This window comes from Equus przewalskii, chromosome 6 (genome assembly GCF_037783145.1).
Source record: "Equus przewalskii isolate Varuska chromosome 6, EquPr2, whole genome shotgun sequence".
Lineage (NCBI taxonomy): Eukaryota > Metazoa > Chordata > Mammalia > Perissodactyla > Equidae > Equus > Equus przewalskii.
This window is the reverse complement of record NC_091836.1, coordinates 39991002-40000776: the sequence shown is the minus strand read 5'-3', so window position 1 is coordinate 40000776 and position 9775 is coordinate 39991002. Positions and strand designations below refer to the sequence as shown.

At 35.0% G+C, this 9775-nt stretch overlaps 1 non-coding gene across 1 annotated transcript; it reads right to left on the bottom strand.

Moving 5' to 3' along the window:
• Positions 1-9389: 9389 nt before the first annotated feature.
• On the bottom strand, positions 9390-9492 carry LOC139084363 (U6 spliceosomal RNA). Its single transcript, XR_011541710.1, has one exon. It is a non-coding gene; the product is annotated as a U6 spliceosomal RNA (small nuclear RNA).
• Positions 9493-9775: the final 283 nt, after the last annotated feature.

Sequence of the window (9775 nt, the reverse complement as noted above, 5' to 3'; positions counted from 1 at the left end):
ATATATACATACAATGGAATATTATTCAGCCTTAAAAAAGAAGGAAATCCTGCCATTTATGACAACATGGGTGAACCTGGATGGCATTACGCTAAGTGAAATAAGACGGTTAGAGAAAGACAAATATTGCATAGTATCACTTATATGTGGCTAAAAAGAAAATAATGTCAAAATAATAGAAAAAAAAGTAGAATGGTGGTTGCTAGGGTCTGAGAAATGGAGGAAACAGGGAGAGGTTGTAAAATGATACAAACTTTCAGTTATGAAGTAAATAAAGTCTGAGGATCTAATATAACATGGTTACTATAGCTGATAATACTGTATTGTATAATTGAAATTTCCTAAGATAATAGAACTTATGTTCTCACCACCCCATCCAAAAAAAGATAAATGCATGAGATGTTAACTCAACAGTTGGAATCCTTTCACAATGTACATGTATATCAAATCATCACACCATATACTTTAGGTATATTACAATTTATTGTCAACCACATTTCAACGAAGCTAAAAAAAAGTAGTGGCAAGGTATTATAAGTCTTATAACATAAATACAGGTAAAATGCATGCCAAAAACCAGCACAAATGACTGGGTGGAAAGTGAAAGTATTCAAGAATCTTAATCATAAAGTGCTATGATATTATTTTAACGTAGACTACGAAAAGGTAAAGATGTAGATTGTAAACTGTGCAGCGACCGCTAAGGAAAACACAAAGAGGTTTTGGGTTTTTTTACCTAATAAGAAAAAAAATGGAGGTAAGTGGAATCTTAAATATACTCAATCCAAAAAAAGGTGGGAAAAGGGAAGGAAGAATAGGAAATGAATGAATAAACAAACAATAAGTTGGATGACTTAAACTCTACCACATGAATATTTATATTAGATATAAAGGATGTAAACCATGCGTCAGCAAACTGTGGCCTATGGGCCAAATACAGCCCATTTGATTTTTTTCGATTGTGATTTTTTGGTGAATAAAGGTTTATTGGAACACAGCCATACCCATTCATTTATGTGTTGTTTATGCCATAACAGCAGAGTTGAGCAGTTTCAGCATAGACTATAAGATCCAAAAGTCTAAAATATTTGCCATCTGTTCCTCTACAGAAATGGTTTGTTGACTCTTGGTCTATACACTCCAATTTAAAGTCAGAGATTCTCAAACTGGACTTAAGAAAATAGCTAACCGTGATCTGCAGGAAATCTGCTTAAATGTAAAGACATGGATAAGTTAAAAGTGGAAAACAGAAACAGTTATGCCATCTAAACAATAATTGTAAGCAAGCTGAAATGACTAAGATAGCATCCGATGAGGGAGACTATCGAGTATTATCACCAGGGATAAAAAGGAATATTTCCTAAGAATGAAGTGATTAATTCAGCCCAAAAAATAGCCATTTTAACTGTGTGTGCATCTAATAACAGATTCAAAACATATGAAGCAAAACTAGGTAAAACTAAAAGGAGAAACAGACAAATCCACAATTATAGTAAAAGATTCCAACACTCTTCAATCAGTAATTGATAGAGAAAATAGAAAATTAGTAAGCATAGAGAAAATTTGAACATTCGCATTCAAGCATATGCACTCCAGTGTTGGCAGAGCATTCACCAATACTAGCTCCAATCAGCATAGTTATCAGTAGCAGATACCTGTAGTTCAAAAAAGGTAGGGGTTTACAGACCTCAAGAATGTGATTTCCTTTTCTCTTCCTGGAATTCCATGTTGTTTCTGTTGTACAACAATGGAGGGAATTGGAAGCCTAGTTGGTGATCTGTTGTATGCATTGTCATTTCTCTAAAAGTGACTCTTTCCAAATGGGACAATTCCCCATGAATTTTAAAAGAGTTCACAGCACAAGCATGTAAGACATCCATGCTAATTATACATTCAGCAGTGGTAGCAATAAAAGTGGTACAACAGCGGTCCCCCCACCCAGATGGTTAATGGCACCTTCTATAGAAAGCAGCAAACGAGACAGTCTCTCCCTCGCTCTTCCTCCCCTCCCCCACCAGAGAGTGAGAAGTAGTCATGTTATAGTCGCTTGACCTACTTGGTTGTCTATGTGACCAGCCACAAAAATTGCCCAGTTTAGGAGACAAATAAGCCTTGGAATTTGGCACAATCAGCAGGAATGTTCAGGGGTGCTGGGGCCCATCGTAGACTCCCTGTCCCAACACACAGTAATCAAATAAGTAGGTTTTGATGCAAGAAAAGATGGATAAAAGGTCAATAACTAGAGTGAACTCAGAGAAAGACCATGTATGGGTGAGAATATATTAATACACAATAAATATGGAAATATAGCATCGTAAATCAAAGGTGAGAGGATAGGTCATTTTGTATATGGTGTTAAAAAGAAAACAAAATCGGATTCCTGATTAACATCACATATAAAAGCAGAATCCACAAAGATTAATGAAAGATAAAATAGAAAATCAATAGAAGAAAATATCACAATATATATTTGTGATTTATAGGTAGGGAATAATTTTTTTTAAAATACTTGAAAAGCAAAAATCCTCAGGCAAAAATTTGTTGAATCTAATTACATCAAAACTCAGCATTTTTGTTTAATGGAGAAGAGTATGGATAGAGTTAGGAAACTGTAAGAAATTATTGCAATGTCTAAAATTGACAATGTTCAAATATACAGGAAATTCCTTTGAGTCCACAAGAGACAGATAACCCAAGAGAAAAAAAGGGTGAAAATATGAATAGGCAGGGCCTGGCCCCTGTGGCTGAACACTTAAGTTCGTGTGCTCCACTTGAGCAGCCCAGGGTTTCACCAGTTTGGATCCTGGGCACGGACATTGAACCGCTCATCAGGTCATGTTGAGGCAGCATCCCACATAGCACAACCAGAGGCACTCACAACTAGAATATAGAGCTATGTACCAGGGGAGTGGTGCTTTGGGAAGAAGAAGGAAAAAAAAAGATTGGCAACAGATGTTAGTGCAGGTGCTAATCTTTAAAAAATATATATATGAATAGGCAATTGAAATAGAATAAACCTCAAGGGCTAATAAGCAAATCTAGAGATGTTCAAAGTCAGGAGTAATCACGGAAGAAAATGAAAACAATGATGAAATATCATCTTATCCTTGTTAATTTGGTTAAAATATAAAACTAGGCAATCCCAGCTACTGGCAAAATGTAGGGATAGAGGAACTCACATGCAGTCCTCGTGGGGGGAGAAGGGTGGAACATTCTCAAGAAGCATCTGTCAGCATTTAGTCAAACCAGTTGACACACACGTTGTGACTCAGCAGTTACACTCCTAGGTATGCAGCCTAAAGAAATCCTCTCATAAATCTACAAGTGACATTCATAAAAATTCCTATCGTCTCTGTGCTTATTGTGATAGGAATTCAGAGCAGTCTGAGTGTCCATCACTGACTGGGAGAGTGTACAGATCAGTTTTGGTGGATACGCATGTAGTTTTGTGAAACATTTAGAAAGAACAAACTAGATGTTCAGAGAGCACCAGGGTTGGCACTTTAGTGCTGATTAAAAGAGATAAAATGAGATCTATAATTTACCATGATTTCCATAAATTAAAAAAAGGCACACAAAACATATTTTGTAATACTATAAATAACTAAATGATATGTATGAAATATATTAGAATGTTTGCCAATGGTGAATGAGAAGAATGAAAGTTGAGAATGGAGACAAACGGGAATAAATAAAGTAAGTAAGTAAGCAAGAATAGTTCTTTCTCTTTTGAAATAGTTTGAGGAAAATGGCCTCAAACGGAGATAACACCATAAGGCAAAGCACACAGAAAGGAAAGTGTAAGTCTGTAAAAACAAAGGTAAATAAGTCAATTCAAATGAAACAACAGAGTGTTTCAAGAGGAACAGCAGAAGATAAGCCTGGAAAGGTAAGTTGGTAGGCTGGTATTTTTATTTGCTTTCATCTACAAGATAAGATATGTTTTACCTTTAAGTGAGGTGACACATAGATAGAATCTGAAAATTGCAACTCTATATCAGAATAGGTTAGTAAACAATTATATCATAAAGGATAAAAGGAAAGAAAGCATTAAAAATAACTAAACCAGTGCAATCTGGTAACAAACTCACGATACAAAAAGGGATAATTTGTGACAACAAAAACATAGAAGGAGAAGTGAAAAAGGATGGAAACTGCATAGGAAAACGGAGATAAGATGCTATAAGCAGAAGCACTATCTCATCTATGAGATCTTTTACACAAACTTCATGGTAACCACAAAACAAAAATTCAGAGTGAGTCACAAAATATAAAAAAGAGAGGAAATTGAGAAACACATCACAGAAAACCAAACTGAAATGGCAAACAGAAGCACAAGGTAAAAGAAATAATGGAAATATATAACAACTAGAAAATAAAAGATAAAACAGCAGTACTAAGCCTTCATATATCAATAATCACCCTAAGTGTAAATGGGTTTAATTCATCAATCAAAAGACAGAGTGGCCGGATGGATTAAAAAACAAGACCCAAAATATGCTGCCTCCAGGAGACCCATCACAGCTCTAAAGACAAACATAGGTTCAAAATAAAGGGAAGGAAGATGATACATCAAGCAAACAACAACCAAAAGAAAGTGGGTGTAGCTATACTTATATCACACTAAACAGACTTCAAGCCCAAAAAGATAACAAGAGACAAAGATAGACATTGTATAAAGATAACAGAAACAATTGGCCAAAAAACCAAAACATTCATTAATGTATATGGACCTAATAGAGGAACACCAAAGTATATAAACAATTATTAGCTGACCTAAAGGGAGAAACTGACAGCAACACAATAATAGTAAGAGACTTTCATAACCCATTTATATCAATGGATAGATCATCCAGACAGAGAGTCAACAAGGAAACATTGGCCTTAAATAAACACTAAACCAGATGGACTTAATATATACAAGAACACACCACCCAAAACCAGCAGAATACAAATTCTTCTCAAGTTCACATGAAACATTCTCAAAGACAGATGATATGTTGGGAAACAAAACAAGTCTCAATACATTTAAGAAGATGGAAATCATATCAAGCATCTTTTCTGACCACAACGATATGAAACTAGAAATCAACTACAAGAAGAAAACTGGAAAAGTCACAAATATGTGGAGTGTAAACAACATGCTGCTGAACAACTATTGGATCAATGAAGAAATCAAAGGAGAAATCAAAAATACCTAGAGACAAATAAAAATGAAAACACAACATACCAAAACTTATGGGATGCAGCAAAAGTAGTACTAAGAGGGAAGTTTATAGCAATACAGCCCTACCTCAAAAAACAAGAAAAATCTCAAATAAACAACCTAACACTATACCTAAAAGAACTAGAAAAAGGACAAACAAAGTCAGTAGAAGGAATGAGATAATAAAAATCAGAGCAGAAATAAGTAAACAGGGACTAAAAAGATAAAAGAAAGGATCAATGAAACCAAGATCTGTTCCTTGAAGTGATAAGCAAAATTGACAAACTCTTAGCTAGACTCACTAAGAAAAAAAAGAGAGAAGGCTCAAATACACAAAATCAGAAATGAAATTTCTGGAGAGAAATTACAATGGACACCTCAAAAATACAAAAGGTTATAAGAGAACATTATGAAAAGCTCTATGCCAACAAATTGGATAATCAAGAAGAAATGGATAAATTCTTAGAATGATACAACCTTGCAAAACTGCATCAAGAAATAGAGAATTTGAATAGACTAATCCCCAGTAAGAAGATAGAAACAGTAATCAAAAATCTACCCAAAAATAAAAGTCCAGGACAAGACAGCTTCCCTGGTGAATTCTACCAAACATTCAAACAAGAGTTAATACCTAGCCTTCTCAAACTCTTCCAAAAAATTGAAGAGGAAAGGAAGTTTCCTAACTCATTCTACGAGGCCAACATTATCCTGATACCAAAACCAAACAAGGACAACACAAAAAAAGAAAATTACAGGCCAGTATCACTGATGAACATCAATGCAAAAATCCTCAACAAAATAGTAGCAAGTCGAATACAACAATACATTAAAAAGATCATACATCATGACCAAGTGAGATTTATTCCAGGGATTCAAGGATGGTTCAACATCTGCAAATCAATCAATGTGATACACCATGTTAATAAAATGAAGAATAAAAATCACATGATCATCTCAATAGATGCAGACAAAGCATTTGACAAGATACAGCATCCATTTATGATTAAAACTCTCAATAAAATGGGTATACAAGGAAAGCACTTCAAAAAAGCTAAGACCATATATGACAACCCACAGCTAATATCCCTTTAAGAACAGGAAGCAGACAAAATGCCCACTTTTGCCACTCTTGTTTAACATAGGATTGGAAATCCTAGCCACAACAATCAGGCAAGAAAAGGAAATAAAAGGGATCCAAATTGGAAAGGAAGAAGTAAAACTGTCACTATTTACAGATGATATGATTTTATATATATAAAACTCTAAAGAATCTGCAAAAAAATTAGAAATAATAAACAAATACAGTAAAGTTCAGGGTATAATTCCAACATACAAAAATTAGCTGCATTTCTATACACTAACAATGAAGTAGCAGAAAGAGAAATTAAGAATACAATCCAATTTACAATTGCAACAAAAAGAATAAAATATCTAGGAATAAATCCAAACAAGAGGTGAAAGATCTGTACACTGAAAACTATAAAATATTGTTGAAAGAAATTGAGACGACACAAAGAAATGGATTCCATGCTCTTGGATTGGAAGAATTAGCATAGTTAAAGTGTCCATACTTCCTAAAGCAATCTACGTATTCAATGCAATCCCTATCAAAGTACCAATGACATTTTTCACAGAAACAGAATAAAGAATCCTAAAATTTATATGGAACAATAAAAGACCTGAAATAGTCAAAGGAATCCTGAGAAAAAAAACAAAGCTGGAGGCATCACACTACCTGATTTCAAAATATACTACAAAGCTACGGTTATCAAAACAGCCTATGGTACTGGCACGAAAATAGACACACAGATCGATGGAACAGAATTGAGAGCCCAGAAATAAAATCACACATCAATGGACAGCTAATTTTCAACGAGGAAGCCAAGAACAAACAATGGAGAAAGGAAAGTCCCTTTAATAAACGGTGTTGGGAAAACTGGACAACCGCATGCAAAAGAATGAAAGGAGACCATTACCTTACATCATACACAAAAGTTAACTCAATATTTTCCCAAAGAAGATTTACGGATGGCCAACCAGCACATGAAAAGATGTTCAACATCAATAATTATTAGGGAAATGCAAATCAAAACTACAATATGTCACCTCATGCCCATCAAAATGGCTGTTATTAAAAAGACAAGAAAGAACATGTGTTGGAGAGAATGTGGAGAAAAGGGAGCCTTCATACACTGCTGTGGGAATGTATATTGGTGCAGCCACTATAAAAAACAGTATAGAGATTCGTCAAAAAGTTAAAAATAGAACTAGCATATGATCTGGCTGTTCCACTTCTGAGTACTTATCCAGAGAACCAGAAAACACTAATTGGAAAAGACATATGTACGGGTATCTTCGTTGCAGCATTTCTCACAACAGCCAAGATTTAGAAGCAACTAACTGGCCATCAACAGAGGAATGGATAAAGATGTGGTATATATACAATGGAATACTACTCAGCCATTAAAAAAATGAAATCTTGCCATTTGTGACAATACGGACGGACCTTGAGGTTTTTATGCTAAGTGAAATAAGTCAGATGGAGAAATACAATTACCATAAGATTTCACTCACATGTGGAAGATAAATAAATAAACAACACATAGATATGGAGAACAGGTTGGTGGCTACCAGGTGGGAAGAAGGCAAAATGGGTAAAGGGGCACAGGTGTACAGTGACAGATGGCAACCAGACTTTTTGTGGCAAACATGATGCAGTCTGTACAGAAGTCAAAATATAATGATATACACCTGAAATGTATATAATGTTATAAATCAATGTTACTTCAATAAAAAACAGATATAAGCTTTACTGATATTTAATATTTATAATACCCTGGAACTCTGGTTCACAATTGAAGACATTTGGGATTCATACGTAAGAAAATTTTTTAAAAGAGCCAAATTCTGTCATTTCTCCTAAAATCTATCCTAAATCTCTTCTGTCTCAGGGCGGGGAACATCTGTGGGCACTTCCTATGGCCCCATGATGTCATTTCCTTTTGTGGCTATTAGTTCCCTGCAGGGTTTGTGCTTTACTCAACCCAGGCCGTCTGATAACAGATGTGATTTCCAGCTGTGTCTGTATACCATCCACAGCGGGTTCATTAATAACAATTATTAAGTACTTTATGTTACAAATCGAGCCTGTAGCAATAGAGAAAACATTCAGTCATTTGTTTTATGGCCTCTTGTCAGAGCTAACTATAAATTCCCATTATCTCAACATTATCAGCACTGCAAAATTGATCTAAGCGTGAGTCATAAATAAAACTACCAAACAGCTCAATCATCCTGGAAAGAACAGAGCATAAATTAACACTTGACTATGTAATGTTATATATGAACTTAAATAATAGCTCAGGCCTTCCTGTCAGCTAATTATGCAAATTATTATTTTTAAGACTTACATTTGTAGTTGCATAGCTGGTGCATCCATTTAGACACACACAGTTCAGTAAATATGCCGCCCATGTATTGTCCCCCTGTAACCCAAGAGTTCCTACTAATGATGTATGAAGAACAATGAAAATGAAGAGAGAAAAGTGTCAACTGAGAGAATATCTCTTAGGACTATAAGGAATAGGGGAAAAAAATCACATTTTCTCTGAATACTATGTTTCATAGGATAAATCATTAAAATGTGGGAAGATTAATAGAGGAGCCACAAACTGTATGCTTTATTGGTTCCTGAGTGGAAATCCATATGGATTTTCAGTCAATGGTAAAAATATTTATTTTTAATATTTTATCTCTCTGTGTTGGGTCCAACCTGTCTTAAATGATGAAGATAGAACAGAAAGATAAACTGAACACATGAATTTAATTTTTAAGAGAAAAATAGTCAATAAACACATGAAAATTGTTGAAACTCACTAGTAACCAAAGACATGCAGATTGAAGCCATGAGATATTATTTTTCGTATTTGAAAAGTGAATTCCCAGTACTGGGAGGGAGGCAGTGAAGTAGGAAATCCAATCATTTGCTAAAAGGTGTATAAAGAGGTTCACACCTGGAAGTCCATTTGGCAATATCTGCAAAGAGCTCTAAAAATGTCTTACTTTTTTCTCAATTGAGGTAGAATTGACATACAACATTACAGTAATTTCAGGTGTACAACATAATGATTCGATATTTGTGTATGTTGCAAAATGGTCACTACAATAGGTCTAGTTAACGTCTAAATATATGGAACTCCTCATGAATTTGTGTGTCATTCTTGCTTAGGGACAATGTTAATCTTCTCTGTATCATTCCAATTTTAGCATACGCACTGCCAAAGTGAGCACAAGTGTCCATTACTTTTGATCAGTAATTCTAATTCTGGAAAACTTATTAGCTACAGATTTAGTACATGAACACTAATGATGCTGAATTTATAATGGCAAAAAAAAAAAAAAATAGCAGGAGTGGCCTTGTGGAACAGGGGTTAAGTTCGCATGTTCTTCTTCAGCAGCCTGGGGCTCGCTGGTTCGGATCCCAGGGTGCGGACATGGGACCACTTGGCAAGCCATGCTGTGGCAGGCGTCCCACATATAAAGTAGAGGAAGATGGGCACGATGTTAGCT